The following is a 16,190-nucleotide window of genomic DNA, read 5'->3' on the forward strand; positions in this document are numbered from 1 at the left end:
GCGTACAACGATTTGACATCAGATTTTAGTATGGTCAGAACACAAATCCGTCACACAAAAGTCGAAAGTACAAACACACAAGCTCAGAATCAATGCTCACCAAACATGAAATTAGCAGAAGGGGCCCAAAGGGTGGTGGTCAAGAGCTTAAATACCTTGTAGTACGTCACTACGTTTGTGTTTGTGACACGACAATTGTGGACAAGATCCTGGCACACGCCCTTTTGACAAAAATCAGACGCTCGGTTGGCCAACAATCGTACCATGTATACAATGCTTTACTGTTTTCTGAATTTGTATTTGTTTATCTGTCGTTTTCCTATTCTTATGTGAAGGAGCAGTAGAGAGGAGTCTGACACTCATATATCATTCCTCTGCTCTCCTGTAGCCCACTCACATAGACATTATATGCACTTATTTGGGTATAGGAAATGTAGTATGCACTGTTAAATGTTTGAATCATAAGGGTGATAGTAATTTTGCTACCAATACCATCCTTTGTAAGACAACCTTTTTGGGGTTAAATCCATGTTTGTTCTTTGATTCTTTCCTCATTCATCTCATTGAGTAAACTATTCCTGATTTAACTAATTCTGGTGTATTTCCTTATTAAATTTTTAACCCAATGGCGTGCTTGCTCTGTGTATAATATGAAAAAAAGTGACAGGGGCATAATTCAATCAAAAAATTTATAGTGACAATTACAAACATAGAATATATTTTATATATATATATATATATATATATATATATATATATATATATATATGATAAAACCAAAATTATAGTTAATATATATATATTAATAAAAGTGTTCCTCCATAAAGTGTAATAGTCGATTATTTATTCCGTGTCACCTCTTCCACCACCTGGTGCAATGCCTGATCACCTTCGGAGGCGAAGACAAAACTTGAGATGGTCCAAACGTTTCCATATGAGACCCCCTTGCCTGTCATGCAAAGCTCTAAATATTATGTTTTAGAGATGGTCCAGCCATCTTCTAGGATGACTCGGGAAAATAGAAACAGCCTTTCATTGCGCAACAATGTAATTACATCAGGGCCACAGATAAAAACATATAGTGATATCCCAGTCAGATGTTACATCATCTTATATACCTTACCGTGTAACTGAGACACTGGATGGACACGTCACCAACTCCTCCTGATGCGTTGAGTTGGTGACGTGTCCATCCGGTGTCTCAGTTACACGGTTGTAACGGTGAGGATGAGAGCAGTGTCTCCCTGATTAGCCTTACATAATACAAGCTATATACAAGATGATATAACATGTGAGTGGGATATCGCTATAATGCACATGTCACTTTATGCACATTATACACAAAGCAAGTGCTCCATTGTTTAAGAATGTTGTACCTTTATGCTTGAGATCATTTGAATGGTGCAGCTGCTCTGTGTTTCACCTTATTAGTCTTAATACACATAGCAGCGCTTCAGTATTTTCACATATATTTTTGTATATACTTATTGCTGCTGTCATTTAAAGGAAAAATGTTTGAACCCAGGCTGTCAGAGGTGACAGAGGACTCACAGGGTCAGGGCAACCAGAGAAGTATTGATTCATCTTGTGACCCTGAAGAGGGCAGCACTACATTTGGGAGCCAGTCTGAGATACCCCTCATGGCAAGCCCAAGCAAGTCCTGTGACCAACCCAGAAAGAAAGGTAAAATGGACTAAATCACTGCCGCCAATTCGGCACAAGAGCAAGGGAGTCAACTGGAACTGGCCAGTGTGGTGAAGATGCCCAGAATTGGATGGTCTGAAAGGAAGGTGAGGCAGCTGATAAGAAAGGCTGTTCCAGAGCAAGGATCCTATATTGTTGATGTGAAGCCTGAATTTGAAGAAGATTACACCTTTGCCCTGATAGAGTAGTGAGAGTGTTCCGGCTGGATTTTGGAAAGAGACTGTGAGCTTAGCTGATGGGTTCGATTCTCAAGTGATACCCTTGCTGACAGTGGGAAATCCAGGGGAAGAGCATTCCAGACATGGTTCCATGAGTCCTGAGATGGAAGAGGAAGAAGTAGATGCTTCTGAGATGGGAATGCCTCCTGCTTCTTTTTATATGGATATGAGCCGGCTGGTTGAGAGTCTGATAAAAAGCACAAATATTTCGGGAAATCTGGGGTACCAAATGCAGCAGTTCTACTTGGGTCACACACCAACCCCAGAAGGTGAAGAGGAGTTTGAAAATTGGATGGATCAAGCCATCCAAGCAGTGGAAGAATGAAGTGTACCGGAGGCAGTGAAAAGACAGAGGATAAGTGAGAGCCTCAGAAGCCCTGCAGCAGATGTTATTCAGAGTTTGAAGAGAGGGAAGCCTGACTGTGTAGTCATGGACTATATTGAAGCTTTGTGTGCAGTCTTTGGGAGGGTAGAGAAGATCCCCGACTTGATGTACGAGTTTGAGCACACTCATCAGTACAGAGGAGAGAAACTGTCTGCTTATGATGTTACAGTGGATCAAATTCTGCGTCAGATCATTCTAAAGAAAGGGATTGACCTGAAAGAGGCAGGAAAAAGTCAGGCTGGAAAGAATTCTTCAAGGGGCTAGACCCAATCACCCAATTGAGCTTTGTCTGCTGACACAGATGGCCCCAACCTACCCAGAATTAATGAAACTGGTCAAGGAGGAAGAAGCCTTGTTGGATGAAAAAAATCAAGGATCACGAAAAGTGACCAAGGTCCTCCCGAAGACAGGGAAAGTGTCAGCCCAGCCTGTGCACATAGATAAGGGGGTTCCAGAAGTGTGACAAAGAATGAGAGTGGGGGGAGTGCCCTAAGACCCCTTCAGTACCACCTGTTCATGAGAACATCTTGGTCAAATTGCTTACACAAGTAGCTCAAGCTCAAGATCAGATGCAACAGACATTGCTGCGGGTGATGGAAGCTCAAGATACAGTTCAGCTGGACAAGACTGATCATTGGAAGTGTTTTCAGTGTGGGGAGCCTGGGAGTCAGTGCCCTTAAAAAAATGGAGATTCAAACCTCCTTGTAGAATTTCTGAGAGCATTACAGCAGTTGCTAACCATTCAGAAGACAAGAAACTTCAGGGGGTTTTAGTGAGGGAGCCAACTGAGAGCCCCAAGAATGAACCAAGCTCTAAGGCCGCGTACACACGGGCGGATTGTCTGGCCAACTAAGTTCGTCAGACAATCCGACAGACAATCCGTCCTACTTTTGAATGAACGGACTTGACCACACACGATGAGCAGACAGTCCGCCGAAAGCTTGCACGATGACGTGTACGGCACGTACGACGGGACTAGAAATTAGACGTCCAATACACTGCAATGCAACCTTCGGCCGTGTAAATCCTTTCTGAGCATGCGCCATACTTAGTCCGTCGAACTAACCTACTCAGGAGCGGATTGTCCGCTGAAACCAAGTTTGGACGGACTGTATTACGGAAATTCCGAAAGACTTAGTCCGCCAGACTGTCCGCTGAAAAAGTCCGCTGAAGCCCACACACGAGCGGATTGTCCGCTGAAACACGTTGCAGCGGACTAAGTTGGACAGACAGTCCGCCCGTGTGTACGCGGCCTAAGAGTCAAAAGAGAAGAAAACAGAATCTGAAGAAAGAGCAGAAGAAGAGTGTAAAGGGTGCCTTTGGCCAATCATGTCAAGGCCTCACACTATATAATGCTGCTGCTTACACGGTGGCCGTATATAGTGAATAAATGGAGATTAGGCAGGTAGTTAATGTAGTGTACAGTCAGTCAGTGTAGTATATATATATATATATATAATAGAGTTCAGAGTATATAGTGCAGTTCGTGTAGTATGGCTTCTAGGCTGTCTGAGGGCCTATCCAGAAGCATGAGAGCAGCATAGGGTTAGGACCGCGGGCTTGTAGTCCAACCAGAAGTAATGGTTTCACTGGCTGGGGAACCAGTTGTTGTCAGAGGTAGAGGGGAAGCTGTCACCACTAAGGAACCATCCACCTTGAGACCACCGTGAGTGAAAACTTCAGCAAGTGCCAAGTCAGGAACCCAGTGGGACAGCAGAGGTTATGCTTGTGGAGTGCCAGGCCAGGGACCTAATGTGTCATCAGGGGTGAAGCTTGAAGAGTATCTGTGAGTGCCAAGCCAGGGACCCAGCAGGGAAGCGGGGGTGACGCTTGAGGAAGATACTGAGTGCTACAGTGAAAGAGCTCAAGGGATCCAGTGGCTAATGGATCTGAAGTCTAGTGAGAGAGACTGGGAGCTCATTGAGCAAAGACTCACAGTGAGGGAGTGTGGGGTAAAGAGAACTGTTTGTGTTGCAGATAGTTGAATAGCATTACTGTTAGTAACAGCTACAAGATTGTTGCCATACCTTTTTGGGGTTAAATCCAGGTTTGTTCTTTGATTATTTCCCCATTCATCTCATTGAGTAAACTATTCCTTATTTAACTAATTCTGGTGTATTTCCTTATTGCTGCTGTTATTTAAAAGAAAAATGTGTGAACCCAGGGTGTCAGAGGTGGCAGAGGATTTACAGGGTCAGGGCAATCAGAGGGGTATTGATTTATCCTACGACCCTCACGAGGGCAGCGCTACATGTGTACCAGGCTTTACAGTGAAATTCTCGTATTTTCTCCCTTTTCACACTACAGCGGTGCGCTGGCAGGACGTCAGGGAAAAGTCCTGCCAGCAGCTTCTTTGGAGTGGTGAAGGAGAGGTATGTTTACTGCTCCTCCACCGCTGCTCCCCATTGAAATCAATGGGGCAGCGCTGTAATACCGCCGGCAAAACGCCGCTATTGCGGCGTATTGCTGGCGGTTTAACCCTTTCTCGGCCGCTAGCAGGGGTAAAAGTGCCCTGCTGGCGGCCGAAATGCGATAGCTGCGTTTTACCACCCACGCTATAGGCGGTGTGGTGTGAAAGGGGTCTAAGTGTTAGTGACAGAATGCGTTATATGTCATTTTTTATTTTAGTACCATTTTAAATATTATATTAAAAGAGTTATGTTATATCTGTCAAATAAAAGACATGATCATGTTGATCATCTCAGAAATTTGGCGCTACTGTGCACATTCCTGATTTATCTCAAGGAGTCTAATCTTAACTGCTTTATGACTGCCCATTCTAGATAGATCCTAAAAATCAATGTCTTATTATACAGGTATGTCAGTTTATTTATTGTTTTTGCAAAGCAATAACCTGAACTCTTTTTTTTCCCGGTAATTAATGTATACCCACACAAATAGGAGAAAGGCATATAAACTTTATTTACACAATGTCCTTGGTGGGCTTATAACCCACAACCCACCACTATAAGGCAAGAGTGGAAAGAAACCGCCAATGTTGTAGCAGAAGGCAGAGATAGTGTGCTTCTGTTTCTGCAGTCCTGCAACTAACTCTAATTGTAACCCACTTTTTCCCCACAACCCAACCCTTTGTTTGTATCCAGTACCCCAGTGTTTCTCCAGTCCTCAAGTTTCCCCAACAGGTCATGTTTTCAGGATTTCCCTCAGATGAAACAGCTGTGGTAATTACTAAGGCAGTGCAACTGATCAATTCTCCTATGCAAAATAATGGAAATCCTGAAAACATGACCTGTTGGGGCGCCTTGAGGACTGGAGTTAAGAAACACAGCAGTACCCTATGGATTTATTCACCCTTAATAAGATTCCAGTCGTTTTCTATGTTTTGAAAAACATAAGAACTGCACGGTTTCTTTAAAAATCCATTTATGAATTACTTGGGCACATTTTTGTCAGAGGAATGTGTTACAATGCTGTAGGGATCTGCTGCCCTCTGATGTCTGTATTTGTAAATGGTTGTAAATATGTCATGTATGCACTTCCTGTCTCTGGGATGTTGGGTAAAAAACCCAGAAGGAGGAAGCGGAGAAAGAGAGAAAGTCTGGGACCTGTATTCTGTCCATGGGAGAATTGTTGCTGAAACCAGAACAGAATACAGGCAGTCCCCTGGTTACAAACAAGATAGGGTCTGTAGGCTTGTTCTTAAGTTGAATTCGTTTGTAAGTCAGAACAGGTACATTTATTATTTTTTTTTAAACTGTAGCCCCAGCCAAAACCAATCATTTTTTGATGTTTTTTGGATAGCATAGGGAAGGGTTAACACCCCTGTAACATGTGTTTTGCTTTCTATCTCCCTGTTCAAAAGATTTGACCTCACTTTCTGCCCTATGCTATCTCCCTATGACAATTGGATTTAGAAAATGTTGGTTTGTTGCAAAAACAAGAATTGGTGATGCAGCTCCCGCTGAGACACTTTTGTCCCATGGTAACTCTAAACCCTTGTACACACGGTCAGACATTCCGACAACAAAATCCATCTGATTTTTTCGGACGGATTTTGTCCGAAACTGGTGTTGCTTACACACGGTAGGACAAAGGTTTCGGAAAATCCGATCGTTCAGAACGTGATGACGTTCGTTCGTTACGATGGGACTACATTCAGGCTAATAGCCAAAAGCTTTGGTCTCGTAATTTGATCTGAGCATGCGTGCCACTTTGTCCGATCGGAATTTACTACAAACAATTGGACAAGGTCCGATCGGATCATGTTGTTGGAAAGTTTTATATCCAGCTCTCAAAATTTGTTGGACGGACATTCCGACGGAAAAAGTCCGATGGAGCACACACGGTCGGATTATCCGACAACACGATCCGATCGGCCTTTTTCCGTCGGAATTTCGTACCGTGTTTCACTCCCTGTGTCCCTGTACAGGGATCACTAGTCAAGTGCTCCTATGTTTAATCAATTACTATTGTTACCCTAGAGTGTGTGTGTGTATATATATATGTGTGTGTATGTATATATATATATATATATATATATATATATATATATATATATATATATATATATATATATATATATATATATATATATATATATGCATAATCTGTATATACACTGAGGGGAAAATTAAGTATTGAATACGCCACCATTTTTCTAAATATATTTCTAAAGGTGCTATTGACATTTTCACTACATGTCAGTAACAACCCATGAAAACCGTACATACAAATAAACCAAAACAAATAAGTTCAGAAATGAAGTTATGTGTAATAAAATGGAATAACACAGGGAAAAAGTATTGAACACGCTAACTGAAATTTATTTAACACTTCGTACAAAATCCTTTGTTGGTAATAACAACTTCAAGACTCCTCCTGTATGGAGAAACTAGCCGCATGCATTGTTCAGGTGTGATTTTGGCCCATTCTTCCACACAAACAGTCTTCAAATTTTCAAGGTTACATGGGCCTCTTCTATGAACTCTGATCTTTTGTGCTTTCCATAGATTTTCTATTGGATTCAAGTCAGGTGATTGGCTGGGCCATCCTAGCAGCTTTATTTTCTTTATTTTAAGCCAACTGAAATGTTCACCCTTATTTTATTTTCATTCTGGTAGAGGGCAGCAGATTTTTATCAAGAATTTCTTGGTACGTTTTTCCATTCATCCTTCCTTCAATGATATGACGTTTGCCAGTACCGTGCTGAACAGCCCCACACCATGATGTTCCCACCTCAAAACATCACTGTTGGTATAGGGGGTGTTTTTGGGGTGATGTGCAGTGCCCTTTGATCTCCAAACATGGTGTATATTATGGCATCCAAAGAGTTACATTTTGGTCTCATCTGACCAGACTATATTCTCCCAGTATTTCACAGGCACAGTGTAAATTTTGTGCAGCAAACTTTAAACAAGCTTCAACATGCTTTTTCTTCAGCAGTGGAGTCTTGCATACAGGCCTTGGTGGTTGAGTGCATTATTTATTGTTTTCTTTGAAACAATTGTACCTGCTTATTCCAGATCTTTCCGAAGTTCTCCACAAGTGCTCCTTGGCTCTTGGACAACTCTTCTGATCATTTTTTTTTCTACTCCTCTATCAGAAATCTTGCGAGGAGCCCCCGGTTGTGGCCAGTTTATGGTGAAATTATGTTCTTTCCAGTTCCAGATTATGGCCCTAATAGTGCTCACTGGAACATTCAGAAGTTTAGAAATACTTCTGTAACCAATGCCATCAGTATGTTTTGCAACAATAAGGTTGCGAATATCTTGAGCGAGCTCTTTGCTTTTACCAATGTTTCTTGCGTGACACCTTTTTAATGAGACATCTTTTAATAAGCCATCAGTTTAGACTGAACCAGCTGATATTAATTTGCACTGACAAGGGGCAGGATTGCTTTCTAATTACTGATAGATTTCAGCTGGTGTCTTGACTTTCCATGCCTTTTTGCACCTCCCTTTCTTCTAATTTGTTTTGGTTTCTTTTTATGTATGGATTGCATGGATTGTTACCAACATGTGGTGAAAATTCCTGGTCAATAGCATCTTTAGAAATATATTTACCTAGAAAAATGGTGACGTGCTCAATACTTATGTTCCCCACTGTATATACTGTGTGTATATATATATATATATATATATATATATATATATATATATATATATATATATATATATATAATCTCATTGGTTTCTATGCAAACGTGTGCCTGATTTTGCACTTTCCAGCTTTAGTAAATAAACCCCATCGTGTACTTAAAAGTGGGGTATGCCTGTAAGACTGGTGACCACAGCATCTCTCTGCCATATTGTTATTATCTCATATGCACAGTGCTAACTAGGTCTGTACTACTGTATGTATGTAGTGGTCCCCTTCCAGTATATCAGTAGGTGAACCTATTATTGCAATATAGTTTATATACAGCTCTTGTTATTTTAGTTAACCGTGTCCCTTCTAGAGTGGGATTATTCAATATAAACCAGCTGACATTCAGCCTTTGTGTATGGCAGTTGGCTGGCTTCTTTCAGACGAGCATGCTGGAAAACCAGAAGCTGACCAGAGTGTTCTGGTGGAGAGGGGATGTGTATCAGTTAGAACACAATAGAACAGCAGGGGAGATCACTGTACTAACATCCAATTGTTAGTACAGTGGCTCCGACCAGAGTTGTCAGTTTTTTTTATACAACACACTGGGTTGAATGAAAAAGGAATAGTGGTATGTACTATCCTTTAACCGCTTGCCGACCACCCGCCGTATTTGATGGCGACAGAATGGCTCCCCTGCGCAAATCGCCATAGCTGTACGGCGGCTGCTTTAAGGGGCATAGAGGGCACACGCGCCGCCACAGTACTGAGGAGCCGATGCCTGTGCCTGGCGGCCGTAATGTCCACCAGGCACCTGTGATCACTCCTGACCGAGCCAGAACGAGGATCTGTGTGTGTGTTCCTAGTATACGATCGGTCCTATCCCTCCTACAGTTAAAGCATGCTGGGGAAACACATTTAACCCTTTGATCATCCCTAGTGTTTACCCCTTCCCTGCCAGTGACATTTATACAGTAATCAGTGGCTATTTTTAGCTCTGATCACTGTATAAATGTCACTGTTCAGACAAAAGTGTCAAAAGTATCCGATCTGTCCGCTGCAGTGTCACAGTCCCGATAAAAATCGCAGATCGCTCCCATTACTAGTAAAAAAATAAAAAGAATAAAAATTCCATAAATCTAGTCCCTATATTGTACATGCTAACTTTTGCGCAAACCAATCAATATACGCTTATTGTGATTTTTTATATATATATCGGCTTAAACTCAGGAAGACATTTAAAAAAAAAATTGTGACTATTTATTAGAACAAAAAGTAAGAAATATTGTGTTTTTTTAAAAAATTGTCACTATTTTTTGTTTATAGCGCAAAAAATAAAAACCGCAGAGGTGATGAAGTACCACCAAAAGAAATCTCTATTTGTGGGGAAAAAAGGACATCAATTTTGTTTGGGTACAATATCGCATGACTGCGCAATTGTCAGTTAAATCGACGCAGTAGCGTATCGCAAAAATGGTTAGGAAGGGGGTAAATCCTTCCAGGGCTGAAGTGGTAAAGGCACAATAACCAGAATAGGTTAGAGCCAGGTTTGCCTTTGACAGCCGCTTCTGGTAGTTAAAGGTCTGGTGGCATGAAAGATTAGAACCCGCTAGGAGATGGACTAAGATGCAGAGTAGATAGGCAATTCTGAGTTTTAGTTCCCCACCACAGTTTCTGCTGATGAAAAACTGCATTCCAGGCTGTTTGGACAACAGTTGAAGGATCTCATCATCATTGCAGATCTTGTCTTCAGAATTCCAACACCAAGATGAATGCCATATTGATGATCATCCTTAGGGGCGCCTGCAAATGGACTTGGCTGCAACATTCATATGGAGGTATCTCTATTAATACCATATGTACCTGGGTATAGATTTATACTATGTAGATTTATATTATTACAGATAAACTTCTAGTCTGCCTAATTAATTTTCTAGAGAATACTTAGAGACTGCCAAGATACAGGATCAATTCCATTCAATGTAGCTTGTTCTGCTCTGAAAGCTAAGACCACATATGGTCAAAGCGTCAACACCAGATATATGTAAGTGACAATTTTATTGGTGCCAGAAATTCATGTAACAATTTTTTTAGCACACATCTTTTAATGCCAAAGCCAACCATGCCAAGTTTTAAATGACAAAAACAAAGCTCTGCAAATGACTACTGAGTTACTAAAAGAGATTTCTCAGATCCTAGAAAGAGAGTGCCTGCTAACTTCTAGTAAAATAAAGTTTCCTCAAAAGATGGGACTTTAAAGGACCATGAACACTCAAAAGGGTATGTTATGTAAAAATGGAAAATTATTACAAATATTTTACATCATATTAAAAAAGCTAAAACACATGATAACACTGAGGTATTTCACACCTGCTGACTTCTAAGTCCCACAAAAATTGTTCATAGGCATCTTGGGTTACAGAGACATGTAAAATAAACCCAGAATTCTGCTTGCCTGACATACTTTGTTGCATAGTGGCAGGAAAATTTGGCTCAACGTAGTTAAATTGGTGCGGCAAATGCTTTCCCATGCACCCAACATGATATCATGGGTCACCTGACCCATGAAAGGGTGTCATTCTTCGCAGGCCACTTGTGAGCAAGCATCCCTTCACCATATACGTCTGTAGGTCAACCAACCATGTGCTTTGGTCAGCACCTATGAGTGGGTGTCTGAGTCAGTACAGGACACTATCAGGAGGTATCCCCTTCTGTCCTGAAAGAAAAGAGGAAATTGTTATTTGAAGGGTAATGACGCATACACACGATCGTGTGTCGGCTCCAGCGGACTTTTTTCCGTAAAGTCCGGCGGACTTAGAAAGTAGTTTTGACTCAAAATTTGTCCGCCAGACTTGGCTTTCAGCGGACAATCCATTCGTCAGTTTGCTAGTCCGGCAGACTAAGAATGACGCATGCTCTGAAGCAAGTACGAGAAGGAAGCTATTGGCTACTGGCTATTGAACTTCCATTTTCTAGTCCAGTTGTACGTGCTGTACGTCATCACGTTAGAAATCGCCAGACTTTTTGGAGTGTCTGTGTGTGGCCAAGTCCGTTCGTTATAAAGTCCGGCGGATTGTTTGCCGGACAAATTCCGCCAGACAATTCGATCGTGTGTACGCGCCATAAGTGTACTTTCAGACAAACTACACTCACCCATCCTGCCTAGGCTTTCTGATGTAGAAGTCCCCCACCAGCTGCTTTACATATTGTAGTAGGACACCATCTGGACAAAAACTTTACCGCTGGCTACATCCCCGCAGTGAGCCTTTATAGATGTGTAAAAGGCCATGTTCCAAATATCTCCAGTTTTGGAAGCCTTTTGCAAGTTTTTATGGCTGAATGCCCCGGCATGTCCAGTGATGATTGAGTGTTGGCTGGTAAATGTAAGCATATCAGGGAACATTGTAGCTATGCTATAAAGCTTGAAGAGGTGTGGGGATGTTAGTTTAGGTCAGGAAACCTAGGCAGGGTGGAAAAATGTACCTTAAGGCTGGGTTCACACCTATGCGAATTGAATGCTGGTTTCCCCACATCCAATTGGCAGAATAGGAGAATGTGACCGGCTCTCTATGGAGCCGGTTCACATATCTCTGGGGTGGCTGCAGAGCGTCTTGCACAGGAACGCTGTGCGTCTTTAGCTCCATTTCAGGGTCAAATTCAGGCAAAGATTCAACCCTGATTTGTCCCTTAAACTGACTATCTGTCTTATATGTTCTGGTTATAAGAAGGCTTAAAGGGGCTGTAAAGGTAAATGTTTTTTCACCTTAATGCATTCTATGCATTAAGGTGAAAAAACATCTGACACTGCTGGCTCCCCCAGATCCCCCTGTTTTACTTACCTGACCCCTCGAAAATCCCGCGCTCGCCCCTGCCGTCCTCGTCACCTCTCAGCCTGGCCACTGATTGGCTGGAGTGGATGGATGGAAAGCAGCGCAGCCATTGGTTTGCGCTGCTGTCAATCACATCAACTGACACGGAGCGCCGGGGGGGCGGGACCGTGTGATACAGCGAGCGGCTAGAGCTGCCTGCTGTATCACAGGAGCGCGCCCGCAGGTGCTTCTCACCATGCGAGGGAGCTTGCATGAACGTGAGAAGTACCTGCGGGAAGAAGCAGAGACAGCCGCCTAGGAACCCCAGAAGAGCAGGTTCGGGGCCACTCTGTGCAAAACGAGCTGCACAGTGGAGGTAAGTATAACATGTTTGTTATTTAAAAAAAAAAAAAATTTACTTTACAATCCCTTTAATATATAGTGTTTGACATCTCTTTAGAAAAGTGGATCTGTTTATTTTCTAATTTCACATCCTTCACACAACTCTCTGTTGCACTGTTTAATTAGGCAAGGTATTGAGGTTTCTCTGCCCAGCAGGGAACACTTTGAACGTTGTTTGGAATCTACCAATTCACTAAATAGATTTACACGGAGTTATGCTTTATTTTTACATTACACATTTGGTTTTGTTTTACTGTGCACTGTATAGGGAATTTGTCAGGAAAGAAATATGGAAGCTGTCATTCCTGACTTGTTTTTAAAGGGGCAAGATCAAGGGCTGTCATTCTTATTCATTGCTTCACTACTTTCTAAGCCACAGACCTGAAACAAGTATGCAGCTCAAGTTTTCGGTTGCTTGCTCCATAGCTGTTTAGAGTTCATGACTCATTGAATATTGAAGCGATGGATAAGGATGACAGCTCTGCTGCTTGCATCTTCAAGAACGCGTCTGCAACAGCCGCTGTCTCAATGGGTTTCTTTTAAAAGAAATATTTCATCAACAAACCAGCTAACTGCAGTGACCAGATACATAAAAAGCATATTTTCGCTGAGTCTGTCAGCAACCAAATTAACATTACAATGAAATACTAAAATGTGGTTACTGCTGTTTTAATCAAGTGGAACTTTACCAATAACAACTTGATAAAAAATAATGTTCTTTAGCAAGGAACATATATTTAACATTAATAATTATTCTGCCAAAATGAATGTGTGCTGTAAATTGCTTTCAGAATTGCTTTTCTTTCTTCTGGCCTGAAGCTGCCATTTTCCTGAAGCCCATGAGCAGCAGTAAATCTTTAGGCTTTCAGCAGATTAACCTCTAGTGACTGATTTTCAGCAAAATTTCAAAAATGTAGAAATTGAGCTTGTGCAGAGCAGACTGAGATGGTGTATTAGTGGATTTTAATTAGTATAGGCAGTTATTTTTAATGTTTTACACAGCTACACTTACAAAAGGGGCAGCAGGAAGTGATCTAGCAGAACTTAATATTCAGATTAAAGATCCACTTTAATTCTCTTTGGTGTTATTGCATGAAGTAATGTCAAAAGTTTCTGTCCAGTGTTCTACTGTAGAATTAGACATATAAGTGTTTTAAATGCACAATCCAAATCTCTTCCCTTAGGACCCATTCACGCTGACTGACTGATCAGGTAGACCCGATCGGACCATCCATTGCTCTCTATGGAGTGGTGCATGTCAACGGACATGTTTCCGCTGACACCTGCACGCATCTGATCTGATCCTGTCTGCTAAAAACCGACGGATGGGGATCCATTTCCCATACATCCGGTGGATTAGATGATTGTCGGATAGAAACAGACAGGCAATCCATTTCCATCACCCCATAGAGAACAGCGGCTGTGTCCGTGTCCACTCTGCATAGCAGAAGTAGACACAGACCTGTCATCTGCCTGCTCAGCAAGTATCAGAGGAGAGAACCCCCACTAAGCAGGCAGATCCACTAGACGGGGTACGTCCCATCAGAAAGGGGCCTTAACCTCTCTATTCCACATCCTACGCTGACTGCCTAAAAATAATTAACTGAAAAGTTGATAATTAATCTGTAGTTCATACAAACCCACCTGCCCAAGACTAGGACAAGGTTTCAGGCTTCTCTGTTCTTGATGCTGCTCTGCAATCCAGCCTACTCACCAAGCCAGAGACACCAGTGAATTGGACAAATTTAAAGTGTTACTAAAGCAACAACAGTATAATCAGTCTGTGAGTGCACGTGGGTCCTCGAGTTGGTCTGCGAGTGCACGTTGGTCTGCGAGTGCACGTGGGTCCTCGAGTTGGTCTGCGAGTGCGCGTTGGTCTGCGAGTGCACGTGGGTCTGCGAGTACCTGTGTATTGTTTTGTTGAGTACCTATGTATTGTCTTGTCAAGTACCTGTGTATTGTCTTGTTGATTATTTGTGTTAGGAAGCTAGTTGTTAGGTCATTTGGACAATCCTCATTAAATTAGTAGGTACAATGGCCGGCAGGTGTGGAGATGCGACTCTGTGTACATCTTGTGGCATGTATGCATTCCTTGAACATCCAATCAAGGGTGAATACTGCTGTGCAAAATGTAAGTGTTTCCCTGGAAGCCCAGGTTCTGAATCTGGTGAAGCAACTGTCAGCACTGATAAGACCCCCCATACTAAAAGAGAGCCGGGAACGTACCCAGTAGGCGGAGACAAAGAGGTGCAGGCACTAGAAAAGAGTAGATGGGCGACAGTCAGGAAGGGTAGAGGGGGAACTGCCAGAGTGGCTGATCCAGGGCTGGTGCATCCTAATAAATACGCTCCATTGAGTGACATTGGTGAAACCTGTCAGGGAGCAGCACTGCTGGAGCTGAGGGACTCCCCCAGCTGCCAGGGGAAGAACTACTCCAGTGAGAGTGGGGGGGAAGCAAAGGGAAAGGAAAGACAGATTCTGGTGGTAGGGGACTCTATTTCTAGAAGGACAGATAGAGCAATCTGTGACAAAGATCTGAAGCACCGAACTGTAGGCTGTCTACCGGGCACTCGGGTTCGGCACATCACGGATCTGGTGAACAGATTACTGGGAGGAGCTGGGGAAGACCCGGCTGTCATGGTGCATGTTGGCACCAATGACCAAGTCAGGGGCGGATGAAGTGTCCTAAAGAATGAATTTAGGGACTTGGGAGCTAAATTGAGGAAAAGGACCTCCATGGTAGTATTCTCAGGAATACTACCGGTACATCGAGCCACACCAGAAAGGCAGAGGGAGATTAGGGAAGTAAACAAGTGGCTGAGGATCTGGTGTAGTAAGGAGAGGTTTGGGTTCCTGGAGGACTGGGCCGGCTTCTCAGTCGATCACCAGTACTATAGAAGGGACGGACTGGACCTAAATGAGAAGGGTGCAGATCAGCTGAAAGTAAAGATGGCGAAAAAAGTTAGAGGGGCTTTTAAACTAGGCAATGGAGGTGGGCCCCAGAGGTAGAGGTAGTCAGCGTGGAACATATTACAGAGTGTAGTATTAGTGGTATCATTAGTGGTAGGTTGACTAAAGCACATAAACCCAAGGTAGGTATAGTAACAATTCTTAGTTGCAATCTCGGAACACCCAATAAGAGGATAGTATGCAACTTGTCTAATTTACGTGGCATGTTCACCAATGCCAGGAACCTGGCGAACAAGATGGGTGTACTAGAGATACTGTTGTACGAGGAGGATTTGGATTTTGTGGGAATTTCAGAGACCTGGTTCAACAGCTCTCATGATTGGCTGGCAACCATTCAAGGGTATACCCTTTATCGCAGGGATAGAGAGGGTAAAAAGAGGGAGGAGTATGCCGATATATCAAGAATAATGTACAAGTGAATGTGAGAGATGACATCACTACGGGATCTAGGGAGGAGGTGGAATCCTTATGGGTAGAACTCCAAAGAGATGAAGCTAAGAGGAAAATAATACTGGGAGTATGCTATAGGCCCCCTAACCTGAGGGAGGAGGGAGAGACGGATCCCTATCACAATTTAGATTAGCAGCAAGGATGGGAAGTGTTATCATAATGGGGAATTAAATTGTCCCGAAATAGACTGGACGGAGGGAACCCCGC

The sequence above is a fragment of the Lithobates pipiens genome, unplaced genomic scaffold (genome assembly GCF_037356315.1).
Source record: "Lithobates pipiens isolate NorthernLeopardFrog02 unplaced genomic scaffold, aLitPip1_a1.2 Scaffold_8, whole genome shotgun sequence".
In the NCBI taxonomy this organism is placed as follows: domain Eukaryota; kingdom Metazoa; phylum Chordata; class Amphibia; order Anura; family Ranidae; genus Lithobates; species Lithobates pipiens.